Genomic DNA, 21,723 nt, shown 5'->3' with positions numbered 1-21,723 from the left:
AGAGCCGTCTCACTGAGACCGCCCATCTATTACTTTTTCTCTTTCTTTCTTTTTATTTTTGTAAGGGAGGAGGCATGGTGAAGCCGAAGGGATGTATCCTTCCCTGGCTTGAGGGGAAACAAAGCTTCATTGTCCCCCCAAAAATACATTAGCAAGTACCTGTCGATGCGTGTCACTGTGGTAAGAAGACAACAGTGTGAATAAAGTAGCCGGTTTTGAAGTTCCTCTCAAAGATCACGGGAAAAGTGGATGGCAGAGCAATTGTAACAGCATCTCTGAGGCATCGACTGGCCCCTTAGAATAGAACGAAAAGGGCTTTGAGGCAAGACTTGGGTGTTTAGGTGATTCTGTTCCTTACTCCTGTGACCTAAACAAGTTATTTCACCTTGGTGTGTCAGGTGCTGATAACAGCAAACTGGAAATGATAGCGCCCATATTTAGGTGTGTTGAAACACTTCTACACAAGCACCTGACAAAAGGCACATAGAAGCGGCCTGATGGATCCTGGTTTTCTACCCTCTTCCATTTACTCACTTATTTTGCTAGGAGTTTGGCAATAGGACAGCAGATAAAGCATGTCTGTGTTTTGCTGTCAGGGAGGCAGACGTTCAGCCCTAATGCCCAATTAGCTGTTCCCATCATATGCCCATATCCAGACTCCAGACAGATTTCTCGGATTTATATTGACTCTTTGCATCAAGGAACAAACAAACATATCCAAGGAAACGTGGTCAAAATCCACATTGAAAGCATCTGTTTGAAGTGAAGATATTAGAAGCCTTTGCTTGTACACAGAATCTAGGTAACCTCCCTCCCGCACAAAAAGAGCAATTGAAGTGATACTGTGGATGATCGGACAGAAGAATCTTGGGTTATATTAAGAATTTAGGACTGGGGCGCCTGGGTGGCTCAGTCGGTTAAGCATCCGACTTTGACTCAGGTCATGATCTCATAGTTTGTGAATTCGAGCCCCATGTGGGGCTCTGTGCTGACAGCTCAGAGCCTGGAGCCTGTTTTAGATACTGTACCCCCCCCCCCCCACCGCACCTCCCCTGCTTGTGCTCTGTCTCTGTCTCAAAAAATAAACATTTTTTAAAAATTAAAAAAAAAAAAGAACTTAGGGTTTCACTTTCCTTTTATTACTGAAAGGACAGAACATATGCCAAAGCTGTTTAATGAGAGGAAGTCCAACCTGTACCGTCAAAGAACCTCGTGATGCAAATGAGACAGTCCCCATCATCGGATCACATGCAACCCCACAGCTGCCATATTATAAACGTGAAACAAGGACCCCTCTAGCCCCCATGAAACTTGTGTTTTGCTTTCCTCAGGGCGGTAGTTCTCAGACTCTTTTTGGAATCTATTTCCCATGACAAAAAATGTAATGACGCCCCCCCCCCCAAACCAATCTGTTTGTATCACCATCGCGTGAAAAATGTAATCAGGGTCATAGAGAGCCATGGTACACCTTTTATGAAATTTCCTGAGGAACTGCAAAAGTAAAGAGATTGACCTATTCCAGGAGCAAGGAAACCCTCCCAGTCATGATAATAATTCCCTAGTTTGCGAGTGGTGGCACCATGGCTGTCCTGTCACATGCACTTTTTTCACAACCACCTGTGACATTGTAGCATTGTTCGATCCGTCCAATACCCGGAAGTAGGTACCCTTATTTCTGTAGTTCATCACTTCTAAGATGCCACAGGGTGGAAATATGCACCTTTATTTGATGAACCACCCAGAAAGAAAACAGTGCTGCCAATGAAACCACAACCCATCATCAGCGATAAAGCAAAGAGACCATTTGAGATACGTTAAAAATGTGAAAGAATGAGTGGCTTGGAACCAATGAGCTATGGACTTTCCCTTCTGCAGATGAGGGAACATAAGCCTTACTCAAGGTCAGGCTGCTCGCGGAGACTGAAGCGTGAAACCCCACTCGCACTCAGACCTCCTGACCTTCCACCTGAATGGGCTCCGTGCAAACACACCTACGGTTTTGCGGATCATCTTGGAACCAAGATAGAAGGTTCTTACCAGGTACTCCTAAAAGTGCCACTTTAGAAGGGAAGGATCTGTCATGATAGGTGGCAGTCATCATGAGAGCACTTCTCCCAAGAAATGACCGATTTTTTTTCAAAGGGAAGTAGGAAGGGCCAACCACCTCTGTCTTCCCAATACGCGGCATTGATATCACGTAGGTACAGTCAATGCTCATTCTTCCTGAATTCCACATTTGCAAATGCACCTACGCACTGAAATTCATCTGCGACCCCCAAATCAACGCTCGGTGCGTGGTCACAGTCATTTGAAGACAGCGAAAAATATGAGTTACCAGCTGAGGTCAAACAAAGTGCTTATTTCAGCACTTGTACTGAAACAAGTGTCCTTTTTATGGTCTAGTTAGTGCCACATTTTTCGCATTTTTGTGACTTTTCTTGGGGCTTTTGGGATTTAAGATTTGGTACCCGAATGTCGTTCAGATGTGCCGTCCAGGGTCCTATGCACGAGAAGGCCGTGCTGTGCCTTTACAGAGAACGCAGGTGTGTTAGATACAGTTCATTCAGGCACATGTTACTTGGGCCGCTGGCCATGAGTTCAATGTTAATAAGTACACAGTATATATTAAATAAGATGTCTTTATACAGAAACACACATAAAACAAGGTTACGGATTGATCCATTGATGAGACCGTTTCAACCAGACGCTCACAGGAACCTAACTCTGTATTTCCCCTGTGAGTGCTTAGTATTCACTAATGGGAATTGACTGTTTTGCATGTTAAACTGTCAATAGGACTGTTTCTTCTCTTGCTGACTTTCCCACTATTCACATCTCATGGCCGTGAGTCCCATGGAGAAGTCAAGTTACAGGAATAATCAGGAGTTATATATATATATGCATTTATGTGTGTGTATATACACATATATATGTATCTGTATATGTACATGCATATATATACATATACATACACACACATAAATGCATATATGTAAATACACACACACATATTAAGTAGGCAAAAAAGTATGCCCAGGGTGCTTGGGTGACTCAGATGGGTAAGCATCCAGCTCTCGATTTTGGGTCAGGTCACAATCTCATGGTTCGTGGGTTCAAGCCCTGCATTGGACTCTGTGCTGACAGTGCAGAGCCTGCTTGGGATTGATTCTCCTTCTCTTCCTCTCTCTCTGCCCCTCCCCTACTCATGCTCATGGAGTATGTGTCTCTTTCAAAATAAAAAAAAAAAAAAAAGGATGCCCAATGACCAGATCTGGAGGGAAACACAGAACAATAGTATGACAGCGGTGGTGAGAAGATAGGGGTTTTTAACATTCTTTTGTTAACATTTCTAATTGTTGGCACTTCTTTAGAGCTTTGTATTACAAACCATAAAGACTGTCAGGAAGGGGAGGAGGCAGCCCCAGACAGAGGGTGGTGGTGGTGGGGGGGGCAGAGCAGCCCAGGAAGCCCCCCCAGGGGGTGATGCCTGCAGGATTTCCTTGTCCTCGGAGTGTTTCCTTGGCTGTGGAATAAGCTCACTTGATTCTAGAGGAACACAGAACTCTGTATAAGCTTCTCGACCTTTCTAGCCTCCTCTTTAAAAAGTCAATAAAAGAAACCTGAGGAGGGAGATGAGGAGGAGGGGGGGGTGGAAGGGGAGGAGGAAGAGGGGGATGGAGAAAATGAGTCTGTGATCTTAGTGTTTTTCTGCTGAAGATAGGGTATTGGCAAGCAGGTTGAAGGCACACCTCCTTGCTAAAATTAAGAGTCCGAGTCTTTTGTTTTAAGCCTTGATGTAATATAAATGATAAAGAGCCACCAGTTACAGAGGGACCACCTTGCATCTGTCATCCTGAAAAATCCGTGCGTTTAGGGGGAGCTGTTGTCAACCTTGGGAGCGACCAAGGAGATGGTGCCATTATGGAAACACTGCGCCTGGCTGGTCTGCAAAACAGAACTCCTCACATTAACTTACGGAGGAAGTGGATGACCTTGGACGACAGTTTGTGTCCTTGTGGACAGTGGCTGATTCTCCACAAAAGTGTGCATTGGCTGATTCTCACAAGAGGTTTCAGAAATGAAGCTAGGGTTTCAGGTCTGACTCGCATGAGCTGCCTTTATTCGGACGGTCTTTGTTTTCCCCAGTCTGGTCGGCAGTCCTTCCAGGGCCTTCCTCAATCCCTGGCGGGGGCTGAGGCCCAGCCGTTGTTCGATATGAAAAGGTGCTGGAAGGCCGGCTGCTCTAACTGGAGTTGCACCTGCAGACCCCGGCCTCGGAGGCGGCTCGCTCGGGGGGCCGCTGTTGCTGTGTGTGCGCTCACAGTTGATTACCTCAATGCACACTGGGATCCTGCTCAGTTTTTTGGCCTGAATACACTGGAGGGGATCCAAGCCGCTCCGTCGCTTTCTCGGTTCTGGGTGGGGAGGCACTCTCTCTTCTCTGCTCTCTAAGAAGTGATTTTGCCATGCGATTATATCCAGTGTATTTTGGTCTAATCTCTTCTGGCTCCAAGAGGGCTTACCCAGATAAGAGGTGCCCTTCAGGCTGTGCGAGAGGGTGCCACGGCTGGGCTTCACCCACCCATAAGTTGCTGCGTTAGGAGTTTCTCACACCGCACTCCAGTAACACCATCCAGGCAGTGCTGAAGATCAATGACTACAACCTCTGTGCTCAGGCCAATGAGAAGCAAGTGGAGAAACCACCCAAGTGCGTCTAACCAATGACCGTGCCTCGGTGCCCCATACAGCTCCCTATCTCCAGGGCTCCTTCCTAATGCCCATATTTCATGTGTCCAGTCTGATCAATTTTGGTGTCTGGAGATGATCCGGCCATACAAATCATCACCACAACTGAGCTAATGGACGCGTCCATCACCCCCAGAGGGTTCCTCGTGCCCCTTGGTAATCTCTCCCTCTCACTTCCCCCTCCATCTCCGTCCCCAGGCAAGCCTGGATCTGCTGTCTGTAACTATAGATTAGTTGTCTTTTCTAGAATTCTATGCAGGAGGAGTCGGGCAGTATGTATTCTGTTTTGTCAGGCCTTTCCCACTCAGCCTCGATAATTTTGAGATTCATTTATGTTGTGTGTATCAACAGCTCATTTGTTTTTACTGCTGGATGGCATTCCACTGGATGGACGTACCACTGCCTGTCTCTTCATGCACCTGTTGATGGGCATTTGGGTTGTTTCTAGTTTGGGCCGATTACAAAAAGAACTACTAGGAAGGTATGTGCACACATCTTTGTATGGGTATAAGCTTTCATGTCTCTTGGGTAAATGCTTAAGGGCACAATGGCTGGATCAAATGGTAGGTGGACATCTCAATTTTTTTTAAGTTTTTGAAGCATTTTTTTTTAAAGTTTATTGTGAGAGCGAGAGAGCGTGAGTGGGGGAGGGGCAAGGAGGAGTGGGGGAGAGGGAGAATCCCAAAAAGTCTTTGCACTGTCAGTGCAGAGCCCAATGCGGGGCTCGAACTCACAAACCGCAAGATCATGACCCGAGCCAAAACCAAGAGTTGGACACTTAACCGACTAAGTCGCCCAGACACCCCTACACTTAACTTTTTATGAAACTGCCAACTTGTTTTCCAAAGTGGTTGTACCGTTTTACCATCCCATTAGCAGTCCCGATTCCTACATACCCTTACCAACATTTGCTACCGTCAGTCTTTTTTAAGGCTAAGCCATTCTAATAGATATGAAATGATATCTCATTCTGGTTTTAATTTGCTTTTTCCTAATGACTAATGATGTTGAGCTTCTTTTCCATGTATTTACTTGTTATCTGCATATCTTCTTTTGGCTAAGTGACTGTTCAAATCTTTTGAGCCTTGCTTAAATTGGCTTGTCTGTTTTCTCATGATTGCGTTTGGAGAGGTCATTATACGATTTTTCCCAGGGATATTTTTTATTTCAAGAATTATCCTGGAATGTAAGACACTGCAAAGAGAAGTTTCATAGAATTTTCAGCACTAATCAGAGCATGTGGGGAACAATTTGGGGGCTCAGGGCTTTCTAGCCCCTAGAGATAATACTCTTTACGTGCGTATTCTGCCTTATAATGATGAAAGCAGGTCTTGCCAGAAATCCAGACAGGCCTAGGCCACATCTACTTTTGGAGGCTCTTGGGATATTAAAAATGAAAGAAATTTCAAAATAGACATATGAAAAGCATGGTATATTTTAAATGTATATATTGAACACATTAGTGCTTTTGACCATATGTGAAAATTCAGCATGAGTATAACACTGGAGATGATGTCAAGATTTTTTAAAAAAAGGTTTTTAATGTTTATTTTTGAGAGAGAGAGAGCAAGCAGGGCAGGGGCAGAGAGAGGGGCACAAAGGATCCAAAGGAGGCTCTGGGCTGACAGAGGCAAGCCCAATGTGGGGCTTGTACTCGCGAACTGTGGGATCATGACCTGAGCCAAAGTCGGACACTCAACCAACAGAGCCACCCACCCAGGTGACCCTGATGTCAAGATTTTACATTTGAGGCCTGATGTGGGGACTGAGATAAAGGGCTGTCCTGGCCACTGGCCATCTTATGATAGGCCACGCAAGACCAGCACCAGGTTGGAGGACTTCTGATTCACCTCGGTATACCCACTTATGCTTGGGGCTAAATGAATGCTACAGACATGGCTCTATAAGAAAGGATCATTTCCCAGGTATACAACCATTTCCTGCCATGATGGTAACATGGGGAAGGCCAATCATGGCCCTTTAGGGCCCTTTGGAGGGACCTCTTGCTCAACCCACTTGAGAGCCTTTGGGACCAAAAGCTTCCTTTGGGCTGGTAGAGTCTTGGCCTTTCCCACTTCGTTTGAGTCAGAACTGTGCTATGAGTGGCGTGCTTCACTTGAAGGATCCCAGAGACCTCCCAGGCATGCACACAGAAGCTCCCACCCTCTGGGCTTGTTCACCATCGTTTCTGAGGAACCTCAATCTCCTTTCACGGCTGGTTGAACCTAGTGCTGTGGTTCTCTGTAGGGGGTGGTCTTGGCCTCCAGGGAACTTCTGGAGTCATTTGCAGACATTTTTGACGGTCAGAACTTGGGAGCTATTACTGGCCTTCGGGGGGTTGAAGCCAGGGATGCTGCTGTCGATCCTACAGTGCACAAGACAGTTCCCCACAACCAAGAATTACCCGGCCCCAAATGTCAGTGTCAGTGAGGCTGAGAAACCTTGATCTTGATGATTTCCCCAGGTGTCCACCAGAATGGACAGAGGAAACAACTGACACAGGTTCTGGGAAAGCGGTTCTTTGTTCATTAAGCAGATGAGTGCTGCAATACCCACGTAGAGCTTTGGTCCGGAAGCATGAGGGGATGGGAGGAACAGGTTGCCCAAGGCCTCTCATGCTCTCACGGCCTTTCTCTCCCTTCTCTTCTCCCTCCAGGAGTTCTGCTTTTAAACCCCGTCCTCCTGCATGGTGACTGGGAAATCTACCTAATCTCTCTAAACCTCAGTGTCTCCACCTGAAAAATGGAAGACCCTTAGTATTTTTTAGAATTATGAAACAAGCCAGGCCATGTAGGGTTTGACAGTGGCTGGCCCAAAGTGGCTGTGATTATTATTCCTTCATGAACTGAGCCCCTGTTGGACACAGAGCACCTTGTCAGGTGTCTTTCCTAACCACTCAGTGCCAGTTGGTGACAAGTTTTCATTAGTCTGAGAAAAGACATTGCCTCTAAAAGCCTTAATGATAACCCTCACCCCTCAGAAACAAAACCTGACGGATATGTTGAACCCACTGTGTTTTGTGCTTCATTTCAGTGATGACAGAAATGAATGACAAGGGAGTTAACACTGTGTCCTATATTGAGGTATTTGTGAATGTGCGTATATTTGTTTACAGTCCGTGCAAAGAAATTTACACAATGAGCTTTGTCGGAAAACACAGCGCTAACTGGGACTCACCCAGCAAGTCCTTGGGAACTCTAGGGCTCTCCCGTCCCAGGACAGAGCAGGGCCCCGTGTCCAGTGACTTAGATATCATCTCAGGTAGGGTCGGTTACTTCAGCACCAGAGGGTTTCATTGCCAGACGGCCAAGCAGAGGCTGTGAGGCTCGTGCCAGACTGAGCTCAGGGTGTTTCTGGAAGGTCATTGTTGCAAACCCAGAGAACCAGTTCTGTGAGGTTGGCTCAAAAGGGATATTTAATCAGAGTACAGAGAGGTGTGGTAATGGAGTGGAGGAAGTCTGGGTAAGGATTACAACCGGCAGTCAAAACGCTCTTCTCGGTTTTCAAAAGAGTGGGGGAAGAAGTAATGTTTTGGTTCTGGCCCTCAGACAACACCCCGATTCTTTGCCAAGTGCGGGAGAGTGAGCCCACAAAATCACCAGTGAGCCAAGAGATAATCCAGGTGATAAGGACTCAGCCAGGCGGCATCTGGGCCAAAAAATAAGGACAGAAAATTTGACTCAACTGCATTTCTGCCTGTGTGTTTTCTCACCGGGCAGGAGACGCATTTAAAGGTACAGATAGCTTCTGCACTTGGGGATTCACAGTAGAGCTAACACAAAGAAGCCCTTGGCCTCCTTTGGCAAGGGAACTCTAATAAGACTTTGGACCCTAGCGCCATGAAAAAGCTCCCTAGGAACATTCCAGAAAACAGGCTAGATCTCCTGCCAGCCCAGAAATGTGGCAGGGTCTTCTTGTGCAGAGAGCAAATGGATTTTGGAATTTTCTTCCCTTAGATGGGCTGTTCTCTGCATTAAGGAGTCAGTGTGCATAACCATCCATGTTTCCCCACCGGGCTATCACAGAAAAGGGAAGGAGATTTTACTTACTTCCATCAAAAGGTCGAAAAGGCCACAGAAATTGCCCTTTAGAATTAAGAGTAGAAATGTCCCGAAGAGCTGTTAATTCTGTCTCACCAGCTGAGAGAAGATAGATTTATGGAAGGAAGACAGTTTGAGTGACAGTCATTCTGCCCATTCTGCTGAACACTCTGTGAATTGAGATCGGCCAGAACAAGGGGTCTGCGTGGCATTGGCCTGACCTCTCCTACAACAACCTTCATTGAGTTTAGTTTAGATGAGGTATGCCCTTGTCCGTTATCTGTGGACACTAAGGCAAAACAAAAACAAACAGGCATTTTTGCATCTCTCGTGCTTGTGTTAGCGCCTTCATAATTGTGTTTTGGATGAATGGCTGAAACGGTGGAAAATACCCTAATTTTGTGCCTGTGTCGGTGAGACTGTGGCTTACTTTATCACTCAGAGGTCCCTTTAGAAAGCCTAACGTGATCGATTTCTACTCCAAGTTCAGGTGACAAAGGTTTTGTACCCAGAAAGGAATATTTCTCTGTCTTTCTGAAAATGAGAATGATGTCATTGAATATATCTCCCTTGGCTCTGAGTTCCAGGAAGCTCAGCGCTAAATCTGATGCTCAACTGTACCAATCATGTGGGCTTGTGTGGCATCCATACCTGCTTCCTATTTCTTTGGGCCTTGTCATCCTATTCTTATTTATATTTCCCCTGCCCCTAATTTAAATTCTTGATGATATTTTCCCCCATTTTATTGCAGAGCCCACAACCTCAGATGCCTCCAACTGCCAAGAAGGTGGCAGAAAATGACTGTGGTGAGCGGGGCAATACGGCACGGTGTGGCCTGTGGCAAACTGGGACATTCTACAAAGATAGCATTGTCCCCATTCGCCACCATCAGTCTCTATCCTCCGACCCTGCTTTATTTGTAGCCTTTATCATTTTCTGTAATGATCCTATTGATCTGTTGACTTAAGCACAGGCTGCCTCACCTCTGCTACATCCCAGCACCCACAAAAGCACCTGACACAGAATTCTCACCCCCACCGTACTTTGCTGAGTGAGTGAATTGGCAGATAGAAACGTGGGACCAGTGTGGCCAAACGCACCGTGGTCCACTGGCGTTTCGTCATTTTGCCAATTTGGTGTCAGTGCATTAAGGCCCCACAGAGGTGAAGCAAACCTGCAAGCGTTAGAAGGCAGGACTCGCTCTGGGAGTCGGAGCTGGCCCTCCGGTCGGGTGCTCAGGAAAGTTAGGTGGATACTTCCCCCGACACAGCGCCCTCAACTTCATAGTCAGCCTCATGCTGGGTCTGTTTCTGTACCTTGCAGTGCAGAGGGAACCAGCCCGAGACATCAGGGTGAATGTCTTTCAAAGCCCTCTTACAGGGCACCTTTGGCTCGTCTACCGCCGGGCAAGAATTGCAAGCTTTAAATGTTTTAGCAGCACCCAGAGACCACTGAGCAATCATCATATTGTATAGCATCCCTTTCACGTCTGTAGCTTCAAAATGATGCTGATCTTCTTTGGTTTGGGAAGCGATCTCCTTACATCATTGGAAGACTGGTAGGTTGCGACATGGCAGAGAGTATCTCAGCAAGTCTTTGAGGTGACTGAGATCTGGCCAATATTTATTTCCTTCTTTGCCCAGAGAAGAACTTGAAAATAAAATACGGGTATTAAAGTTTGCGTCACTGACGTTTCTTAGGAAACTCCGAGATGTGAAACATTTGTCTATAAATTAAAGAATTCTTTTCCTTCCACAGTTCTCCTAACCATTTTTTTCCAGAATGAACTGCCTAAGGGGGAGGGGGGGTGGGTGGGAAGCAGCTCAGCTTGATTGGCATTTCTCAATTACTAGTTTTAAATGTGGTAAATACCAAAAATATAAAGTTACCATTGGGGCGCCTGGGTGGCTCAGTCGGTTAAGCGTCCGACTTCGGCTCAGGTCACGATCTCGCGGTCCGTGAGTTCGAGCCCCACGTCGGGCTCTGTGCTGACCGCTCAGAGCCTGGAGCCTGCTTCTGATTCTGTGTCTCCCTCTCTCTCTGCCCCTCCCCCGTTCATGCCCTGTCTCTCTCTGTCTCAAAAATAAATAAACGTTAAAAAAAATTAAAAAAAATAATAAAGTCACCATTTTAACCGCTTTAAAGTACACAGCTCGGTGGTATAATGTGCATCGTTGTATACTTTGCCCTGTTGTGCAGTCATCACCACCCTCCACCTCCAGAACTCTTTTTGTCTCCCCAACTCAAAGCTGTGCCCATTACACAGTGACTCCCCACTGCCCCTCCTCCCAGCCCCTGGCTACTCACGTAAGTGGGATTACACAGTATGTGTCTTGTGGCTTCTTTTACTTAACATCACATCCTCAAGGTTCATCCGTGCTGCAGCATGTGTCAGAATTTCCTTCCTTCTGAAGGCTGAGTGGTGTTTCGTTGCATGTATACACCACACTTTGTTTATTCATCCGTTCGTGGGCTTCCGACTTTCTTCCGGCCCTGGGCTATTGTGAATAGTGCTTCTGTGAAGGTGCGTGTACAGATATCTCTTTGAGTCCCTGCTTTCAGCTCTTTGGAGTGTAGACCCAGAAGTGGAATTGCTGGATCATGTGATAATTCTCTGTGCAACTTTTTGAGGAATCGCCACACTGTTTTCTATGGCAGCTGTACCAGCCAACATTTCTAGCAACAGTGCACGAGAGTTCTTACCGACACTTGTTATTTTGCGGGTTTGGGTTTTTTCTTTAATTTTACTGTGTTTTTTTTTGTTGTTTTTATAGCGGTCACCCTCGTGGGTGTGAGGTAGTATTTCACTGTGGCTGAGATTTGCATCTCCCTGATGATTACTGACTTTGAGCATCTTTTCATGTGCTTATTTCCATTTGTGTATCTTCTTTGAACAAGGGTCTGTTTTGTTCCGTTTTCAACGGGGTTGTCTGTGCTATACTGTTGACTTGTAGGAGTTCTTTATATATTCTGGATATGAATCCCTGAGATACGGCTTGCGAACATTTGCTCCCATCCCGCGGGTTGCACTTCACCGTGTTGTGTCTGACGCAGAGAAGTTTTAAATTTTGAGGCACCCTGTGCACTTCTGAGCTTGTATTTCTGATTCCCCTGGCTCTCAGGCGATGTGTGCCGTGGGGAAGGACAGCTCCAATGACAGAGTCCTAGAAGGTCACTTCTGAAAGGCTGCCAAGTCCTATCTCAACAAAACTTTTAGGATGGATTTCAAGAATGCCCTCCCCCACCCCCGCTTCCACTCTCTACTCTACTTCGTCAGGGTGCAGAAATGCTTTAGCACTAACTGAATTTTAAGATGGCCTCCCTTCAGCTGTGGGGTAGCCTTGGTTGGTGCTGGTGTCAGAACAATCATAACCAATACTACGGTCCTAGAACTCAGTGGGGGTGTACAATGGCCACTCCTAATGGATCTCCATGCCTGGCAAACCAACAGAAAAGAGGTTTCCATAGCGTGTCTCTTTTGTAACATGGGGACCTACAGAGGCCAAAGCAATGAGAAGATTACAGTGGACTCCTATCCCCCAAAATATGTCAAAAGAAAAACAACAGTAAGCCATAAATAAAATATGCTCATAGAAGTGCATGCAAGTCCAGATTTTTCTCAAGGGAACGACTTCAGAGTTTCTGTTGAAATGCCCAAATCCATTCTTTTAAATTTATCTGTTTTAATTAATGATTTTTTTTGTGCCTCTGCCTTGCCAATGCCTTAATCCCTTTTTGATCCACCTCTTGGGAAATAATAATATCTGATATTTATTATATACTTCATATATGCTGTGCAGTTTTCTATGTACTACGTAAAAGAACTAATTTAATCCTTATTCCGATTTTGTGAGGTCAGGACTATTGTCATCTCCAGGTTTACAGTCAAGGAAACTGAGGCACAGAACAGTAGCTTGCCTAAGATCGCACAGCTTGTTACTGGGAGAGTCAGGGTTTGAACCCAGAACATCTGGATGCGGAGCCTCTTGTCCTCAAATGAAAACTCCAGCTGTATTGTCAGGTGGCCTCCCTCCAGCAGCCTGCACCTGTCTTTCTCGCCCCGCCCTTGCGTCTAGCCCTTTGCACGCCGATCCCTGTGCTTTCCACCCCAGCCCTCCTCACCTTGCCAGGTCGGGATTCCCCTGGGTATCTGCTCTCTGCTGTCCCAGCCGGGTTGGTGGCCCTCCCCTGGCAGGCTGCTGAGACAGCTAACACTGCACCCAGCCACAGGGAAATGTAACTGTCTCACTCGTGTCTGCTTCCCACAGAGGCCTTGAGAGTTTCTTGAAGGTGGACATCAAGGTTCAAAGCTCTATGTCCCAACCCAGCCAAGTACCTGGTATGTAGTAAGCACTGAAATATTTAGTTTTGAGGAACTAAGTGAGAAAGAGCCTAGGATGGGATTTGAGGAGGAAAAGGAGCAGTGATTGCCCAAATAGTTTTCACCCTGGAAATGTTGTTAGTGCCCTAGTCGACGTCCACGTAAATTAGAGCAATATTGGATGGAATAGGATCAATGGTGGGAACCTTAGTCCCTTAGGCCTGATACTGGGGACGTGTGTCCTATCTGTGTGGAGGAGGCTGCTCTGCTCCCCACAAATCAAAGAGTAACAACAAATATATGTGCGCAAATGAGCATCCTGGGACACAGAGCAGCTTCTGAGTTTCTCAGAAATGTCAAAATTGAATGAATGTCTTCTCTCCTTCCCTTTCTCTCCCTAAATAATTCAGTCTTTAAAGCCATGAGACGGGGTGGGACACCTGGGTGGTTCAAGTCATCTGACTTCGGCTCAGGTCATGATCTCACGTTCATGAGTCTGAGCCCCACAGCGGGCTCTGTGCTAACGGCTCAGAGCCTAGAGCCTGCTTCAGACCCTGTGCCCCCCTCTCTCTCTGCCCCTCCCCAGTTTGTGCTCTGTCTCTCTCTCTCTCTCAAAAATAGATAAACATTAAAAAAATTTTAAAAAAATCTATGATACAGGACCAAGTAAGGTAGTTACCCATGCAGGGGTAGAGGAGATATGGTGGCCCAGACAGGGCATCAGCACCTCCAGGGAGTGAGGGGGCTAGCCACATAGAAGGGCTGCCTAGAACGGGTGCCAGAGCCTAGATGAGCAGAGGAAGGTCACCCTAGGGAGGGCAGCTTGACACAGAACGCTAGAATCCATGCAAGGTGAGGCGGGCATCTGCATGGAGAAGTGGGCAGTGGTCGTGATGGGAGTTGGTTCCAATCAGGGGACTGATTGAATGCATTAAGGCTAATGGGAGCCATCTCGAATTAGTGGTAAAGAGACTTACAAATATAAAATATAGAAAGGGAGATAACTGGAATAAACCCCGGAGTGTTGGATTGGAATTGGAAGTAACCGTGTGAATTTACCATTTTCAGTGCATGTAGGTCAATATAAAAACACACACCCGGGTCCTAGCTCTGTCCATCGAGAGAATCTGAGAACAGCAACACTCCAATTCACGATGAACACATCTAGCAGTCAGGCTTTGGATTCTAAATAATTCTCTACTGAAAGGAACTAGAGTTCCTTGGAGAGAGAGCTGATTTTAAGGCCGGAACATCTCATTGCACTAGGAAGTCGGAAGGGCTCAGAGGATATGGGAACATACCAAAAGGGATTGTTGGCATGTTTGATTAAGAAGGAGACATTTAGGTAACTTCAAACTACTTTTCTACAGGAAACTTATGAATTAAAGAAGGAAGAAGAGTAACTTTAGAGCAGAGAGCCCTGGCAGTCGTGTCTTTATGACACTGGGATATCATATAGCAATCCTAGTGACATTTAAAATCATCTGCCATCCGATCGGATGACAAGGGAGGAACACAGCATCATCTCTGTGACATTTTTTTGCCAAGGTTGTAAAACTTGAATGGAAGCACAAGGAAACTCAGACAAACCCAAACTGAGGAACATTCTACAGAACGACTGGCCTGCATTTTTAAAAAGTGTCAAGGTCATGAAAGTGGGGAAAATACTGAAGAAAGTTTGCTATTGGAGTGGACTAAAAAGATGCAAACAGGGATGCCTAGGTGGCTCGGTGGGTTAAGCATCAACTTCGGCTCAGGTCATGACCTCATGGTTCGTGAGTTCGAGCCCTGCATCAGGCTCTCTGCTGTCAGCATGGAGCCTGCTTTGGATCCTCTCTCTCTCTCTCTCTCTCTCTGCCCCTCCTCTGCTCTATTTCTCTCTCTCTCAAAAATATATAAATATTGGGATGCCTGGGTGGCTCAGTCAGCTAAGCATCCAACTTCGTTCAGCTCAGGTCATGATCTCACAGTTTGTGGATTCAAGCCCTATGTTGAGCTCTGTGCTGACAGCTCAGAGCCTGGAACCTGCTTCAGATTCCGTGTCTCCCTCTCTGTCCCTCTGCTGCTTGTGCTCTGTCTCTCTCCCTCTCAAAAATAAACAAACACTCAATAAACAAATAAGTAAATAAATAAATAAACATTTAAAAATGATGAAGACAACTGGATGCAACGCTTGATTCTGAAAATGAGTTGGTCTGAGGATCAAATGGCAGCTGACGAAAATTTACTGGGGTCTGAGGATTAGATCATAGGAATGTATCAGCATTAGTTTCCTGACTTTGTGGTTTATGTGGGGGAACGTCCTTGTGTATAGACAATGCACACCAAAGCCTATGGGGAAGATGAGGCGTTGTTTTGGTAGCTTACTCTCAAAGGGTTCGGGAAAAATACACTGCAAAGTTCTCCCTACTCTACGATATCTACAACTTTTCTATAAGCTTGAGGTTTTTCTAAATACATACATGCATATATACCTGTATTCTACATCTGTATCTGCATCTACATTTGCATGTAGTGAATATGTTAGGTCGGCATTATAACGTTTTCCAGACTTTTCAGGCACCCAGAGGCTGCTGTGGGTGAACGAAGTTTGGAGTAACTGCTCCCGCAGCAGGATTAGGGTAGGGCTGCTGCGAGTTGGGTCTCTGATCAGTTGCAGGAGATAAGTATTCTTGTTTCGTGATGAATGGAGGGAGTCCTGTGGTATCTACAGAGCTGATCATGCTGGCCACTTGACTTATCTGATGACGGGCTCATCTGGCAGAACGAAGAAGTAGAAACACTGAGGGCTCCTTTGTCATCTTAGGAGGTCCACGAACTTGTTGGGATGAGCACTGAGTGTTGTATGTAAGCAATGAATCATGGGAATCTACCCCAAAACCAAGAGCACATCGTATACGCTGTATGTCAGCCAACGTGACGATAAATTATATTTAAAAAAAATATTCTATACCAAAAAAAAAAAGTCCATGGGATAACGAAAAGGCCAGTTTTTCAGGGTTTATCTGGAATGTGGATTGTGCAAGAGATTCCACCATCATTTGAGGTTTGGCCCAAAGCGCTAATAGTGACAACCACAGCCTGTTGGGCCCCTCCTGTAGGCCAGAGCGCCCTTTTATGTGTCCTTTTTATAGTCTTCACAATGGTTCTCCTTGGGAAGTATTGTCCCCACTTTACAGATGAGGAAGTACAGATTCAGAGAGGTTTAGTAACCTGATCGTTGTTATGGGCCGAATTGGGTCCCCCCAAATTCACATGTTGAAACCCTATCCCCCAATATCTCAGAATACGACTGCATTTAGAGATAGAGCCTTTAAAGAGGTTATCAAGTTAAAATAAGGCTGTTAGTGTGGGACCTAGTCCAGTATGACAGGGGTACTTAGAGGAAGAGGAAACGTGGACACACAGAGAGACACCAGGGGTTCACGCCCATAGAGGGATGACCATATGAGGACACGGCAAGAAGGTGGCCATCTGCAAACCAAGAAGAGTGGCCCCAAAAGAACCAAACCTGTCAACACGTTGATCTTGGACTTTCAGCCTCCCAAACTGTGAGAAAATAAATTTCTGTTGTATAAGCCCCCTAGGCTATTGTGTTTTGTTATGGCATCCCTAGCATATTCATACACTTGTGCTTTGCATGTGGTTGAGGATGAAGCTGGGATCCAAAATCACATCTGTGCAGGGCTTTTCACTGTCCTATGCCACCTCCCTACATAGGGCCTCTACTGTGAAACCTCCTCCCATTTCCCCCAGTAGGCTACACAGACCACACACCCAACCCCCCCCCCCGACCCCTCCCCCATGGTCCCAGAGCACTTAGCGCACTGCAGATAGTTGGTTGCACACAATGAATTCACACTGTTTGACCAGATTGAGAGTGGAGCTACTCTTATCTGCATCCCCAGCATCCCCCGTGGAACTAGGTGTGGGGTAATCACCATAGTATTTTATCCAGCACTTGCGTGCCCGCCAAGGCTTCACATGCGTTATCTCATTATCTCATAAAATTGCCATGGCAAACCTTAAGACAACTCCGTGGACTACGTATGATCATTATTCCCATTTTACATATCAGAAAACTGAGGTCACAAGGGTTCACTGAATTACCCCAGGGCATAGAGCCGGTAGGTGGTGGAGCCAAGATTCACGTCTGATTCCCAGAATGCTCTCTTCACCCCTGCTTTGTTGCCACCACCTTGCTGTAAATGTTCCCTGAGCCAATTCCTGCCCTGCGGAGTTGCGCCAATCTGAAATGCTCTCCCTCGATCCAAGGCCCCTCTTTACACCAAGCCCAAGTGTGAAGCTCACGTCCTGTGGAGAGTCCTCTCACATACAACCTCTGCCCTCAGCCCCCATGCGGCCCTCCTTCAGCACTCCTTGGGCACAGAGTTTGCACCCAGCCCCATCATGTGACCTTGGCGTGCTGGGCACCTCGAAGGTCGTTGATCAACAGTTGGTGAACTGGATTCAATGCCTAGGGATGTATGTAAACAGGGATAAATAACAAGGTGGCATATTATGCTGGATACTCCATTTCTGGATTTTCTAGGGAGTTCCAATTGCTAAAATTCTATCCTCTCATCAGATCACTTGCAGGGTACGTGGCAGAGAATATAGCCTGGTATTTGGCTGAAACAGTACAGTCACCAGGGGCACCTGGGTGGCTCAGTTGGTTGAGCGTCCAACTCTTGATTTCAGCTCATGTCATGATCTCAGGGTTGGTGAGTTCGAGACCCACATCCAGCTCTGAGCTGATGGCATAGAGCCTGTTGGGATTCTCTCTCTCCCTCTCTCTCTTCCCCTCCCTGGCTCTATTTCTCAAAATAAATAAATAAATAAACATTAAAAAAAAGTACTGCAAAGAGGCAGGAATAGAGACAGAATGTGCTGTCACTCACCTACCCACTTGCTACTAGGCAAGTCACAATTTCTCTGGATCTAAATCTCTTCATGGGTCAAATTGCAATGACAATGCCGATTTCTACCATAGCAATGGAACCAAAAAAATGTGAATATGCTTTGAATAATGATGAAGAATAACATAGAAATGCAGTCACCATTAGTGGGATTGTTTATGTGTTTACTGACCTGTTTGGCCAGAAAAAAATAAAATAAAAAAAGCAGCTTTTATTTTTGAAAGTGAAGGAAGAAGTTTCCCCATGAAGACCAGTACAATAAATCAATAAATCAATAAATCAGATATTAAAAGAGTAAATGTCCTCAGGACCTTTCTAGAGTGTCTTGAGAAAGACATAATGAGACATTTCTATCTTCTAGGTTCTCCTCAAAAACTTGCTGTGTGTGTGTGTGTGTGTGTGTGTGTGTGTGTGTGTGTGTTAGGAGTAGGGGTGGGGGAGGCTGGGCTGGGATAGTCAGGGGCAAAGTTTGTCAAATTGCATGAGATGTTACCTGGTGGAGGAACCAGGCCTCTTACCTTTGCTGCATCGTGACTCAGTTCCCAGCTGTGCGAGGCCTCGGGGGACAGTCCATTTGGGAGCTGAGCTTTTGTGACTCAGTAGTAGCCCAGGGAAATGTTCTTTCTCTTTCCTGTGTCCTGTCTTCCAGACATGCATGCAAACCACTGGCCCCAGAATTCATCAGCTCACCCCTTGCCCCCTTTTCAAGTCTTTGTCTCATGCTGATCCATAAACCTGAGAGCAGCCTCTGGGGAGCTTCCAGGGAGAGAAGCCCTGACCGGAGCAGCACTCATTAGCATCAGTGACAAATGTGTTCTGGTCTGGATGAGGCTGAGGCTCCCTCGAGCTTCCTTCTGCTCTAGCTAAATCCAGGATCCTTTTGTTCACCTATACAGCTGCCAAGTCAGTCCTACCGCACCCCTGGATGTTATTTTCCTGCAGGCAATGGGAAAATGAGCTCGGAGCCAGGGAAGGGAAATCAACAAGGAAATAAACACAGGGTCACCGCACCTTCAGGTCATCATGCTGGGGCCCATTCCTAAACAGGCAGGGGCCACTGCCTGGACAGGCTTCAGAACCCTGGGCATCTTTTTATTTTTAATTATGCAGAGAGGTATGCACCGAAATGGATATCGGGCATGTCAAGCGATCCCGAGTCGTTCCGATGCCTTGCCAAAACTTTCAAAGATTTTCCATAGGCAGTGTCTCTTATGACTGAACATTTGCTAAGGTTTGTAGACAAAGAAAAAAAAAAATGAGCACGATTATGGCTGATACTAGTTAAGACCTTTAACTCTAAAGATTCAGGACTGTTGTTTAAAGAAGGATTTCTCCTACTTACTCTTCAACATCACAGTCAACATCAGCAGCAGCGGTGTCTTTGCTAATGTCAACTGAGTGCTGATTGCCCGGTCTTGAGCCAGTTACCCAACCTGTACTATTTCATCTAATTCTCAACCTAATCCTCCAGGTATCATTCCCATTTTTGCAGATGAAGAAACTAAGGATTAGAGGGCAAAGTGCTCCTGCAAAGTGCTCCAGAGGGTTATAAATGTAAAAACTGCCTTTCTGGAAATACGCTTTTCCGGGTCTCGCTTGTCCCACCAGTCAGCTTAAGCCCTTCTGCGGACTGACATCTCTGGTGATGGCCGAGGAGCTTGCTTGCATAAACAGCCCTGGAATTCTAAATAGAAACGTGGATCATCAGTTAGTCAAGTGGCCTCTCCCTGGGGCTGTGAGTTCGGTGCCATCTTTATACAACCTGTATGTGGGACGTACGTGGCCGGGGACCCTTTCTTCTCTAGTCCGCCATGAGCCAGCTGGCTGCGGTAGACCTATCTCTCCACTGGGTTTCTGATTTACCAACGAGAAAGCGCACTACAAATCTCTTGGCCTCTCTGTGTGCTTTGATCATGGTCCCATTAGAAATTTAGATTTTAGGAGCCTAACAGTTACGAGCTCCTTTTAATCAATAATTTGAGGGATGAATGATAAGAAGTTTACAGCCTGGAAACGTCTGCCAGGTGAAAAGAAACCAGCACGTGTGTTCTCAGTCCTCAGGTCACACTGCACCATGTTTCGGTTTTATTGGCCTCATCTTTACTTCCGATTGTCCGCACTTAGCTCTCCGGTGCCATGGCGGTTACCCAGGGCAGCTGGCCACCGGTCAAAGGAATGTAAAACTGCTAATTAGGAGACAAGGAGATGCCTCCCAGTGGGGTCCAAGTTGTCTGTTTTTGTAAATACAGGAGTTGCGACACTGGGGCCGTTGCTTCCTTGTTATCCTTGGATTTGTTTTGGATGGAGCTTTTGGGGTGTTTTACTCTGGGGCCCCATAAGCCTTTAAACTTCAAGTCGGTCAGCTTTTCATTCCCAGCAAAGACTAAAGATTTGTTTATTGGAGTTATGGCAATAAAGAAAATTGGAAAGGGGCTGGGCATTTAGTTTAGATATCATTTCATTTGTCTCTCCCAGCGGTTTACAACTAAACACATGTCCAGATATGTTTATAGACTCTGATCTTGGAGTTCTTTGATGAGGAAAGGCAATTTATAACAGTCAAATGGGCCTTTTCAACCTTATCATATGAAACAAGAAACTCGAAATGTTGCAAAGGAGCTGACGTAACGAAGGCTTTCATGTTCGTCATCTGCCTCCCAGCTTTTTCACCACCAGGGCATAAAGATAGCCGATTTGGGGACTGTCAGAAGCTTTGGGGTCTTCCATTCCGAAAGAAGTAGATGAGTTTTATTTCAGCGTCCCCTCCTGTGAGCATCTGCATCAGTGCTGATTGAATTACTTCCCATAGTTAAGTCCGTTCCGGGATTAACAACAAACACACATACCTCCAAAACAATGTTTTTTTGCATGGTCATGTAACCGAGGCGCTCAGTGTCTGAAACTGGAAGTAGAGAGAAGTCACGGATGAAAAACAGGACATATTAAGTTAGCTTTACAAATGTGCCCTTTCCAAAGCCAGAATTACTCATTCACTGGCAGCTCACCGTGTGGGGACCTGAGTCTGCTCAAACCCCATGGCTTTAGTGTCCTTTCCATGCGGTGTGGGACATTCCAGCTGAGTGACAGGATCCAACTCAGCAGAAACGTCCAGATGCAGCTGAAGGCCTGCTCGTTGTCGGACAGCAAGCACAACTTCACCAGGCAAGGAAAACGGCCCGTTTTTAGAGTGTCCTCCAAATCAACCCACCCAGTTGCACGCAGACGAAATGTCTTCCTTTTCTGGTGTATTTTGAGGGAGGGATACACAATGTGAGAAATGGAGAGTTGCAGAAGCGCTTTTTCAGTGTTCTGTGACCAAGAAGTCGGAATCTGAGCTAGCTCTCCCTCAGGCCTATTTCACTCTCGCAAGGCGCTCAGGCTGAACTGGATTTGTCATATGGGGAGGTAGAAAATGGCTTCTTTGAACCGTTAGGAACTCATGGCCCTCCCTTCCCTCCTCCCGGCACATAACGGGTAGTTTTTCCACCCATGCCTACAAATGGGGGAGGCCGTGAGGAGTCCAAAGCTCCACCCTGAGGCTCTAAGTGCCATCTCTGTGTCAGCACCTCCTATATCTGCAGCTCTGCCTCAGACCCCTCTTCTGGGCTTCCCATGTGTTCTCCGTGGTGCACGGCTGTCTCCACCGGTTCCCAGCCCTCCATTAGCTCTCACCCGGATTGCGGCAGGAATCTCGTAG

General features: G+C 46.3%; 1 protein-coding gene across 1 annotated transcript in view; it reads right to left on the bottom strand.

Annotated features, from left to right (window-relative positions):
- The window catches only part of LNX1 (ligand of numb-protein X 1), a 184,067-nt gene extending 165,202 nt beyond the window's left edge, over positions 1–18,865 (bottom strand). Inside the window, exon 1 of the mRNA XM_019829496.3 lies at positions 18,545–18,865. The gene's annotated coding sequence lies outside the window, so the exon portion shown is untranslated. The remainder of the gene's footprint in view (positions 1–18,544) is intronic.
- Between the last annotated feature and the right edge of the window lie 2,858 nt (positions 18,866–21,723).

The sequence above is a fragment of the Felis catus genome, chromosome B1 (assembly GCF_018350175.1).
Source record: "Felis catus isolate Fca126 chromosome B1, F.catus_Fca126_mat1.0, whole genome shotgun sequence".
Lineage (NCBI taxonomy): Eukaryota > Metazoa > Chordata > Mammalia > Carnivora > Felidae > Felis > Felis catus.
This window is presented reverse-complemented; position numbering and strand designations above follow the sequence as displayed.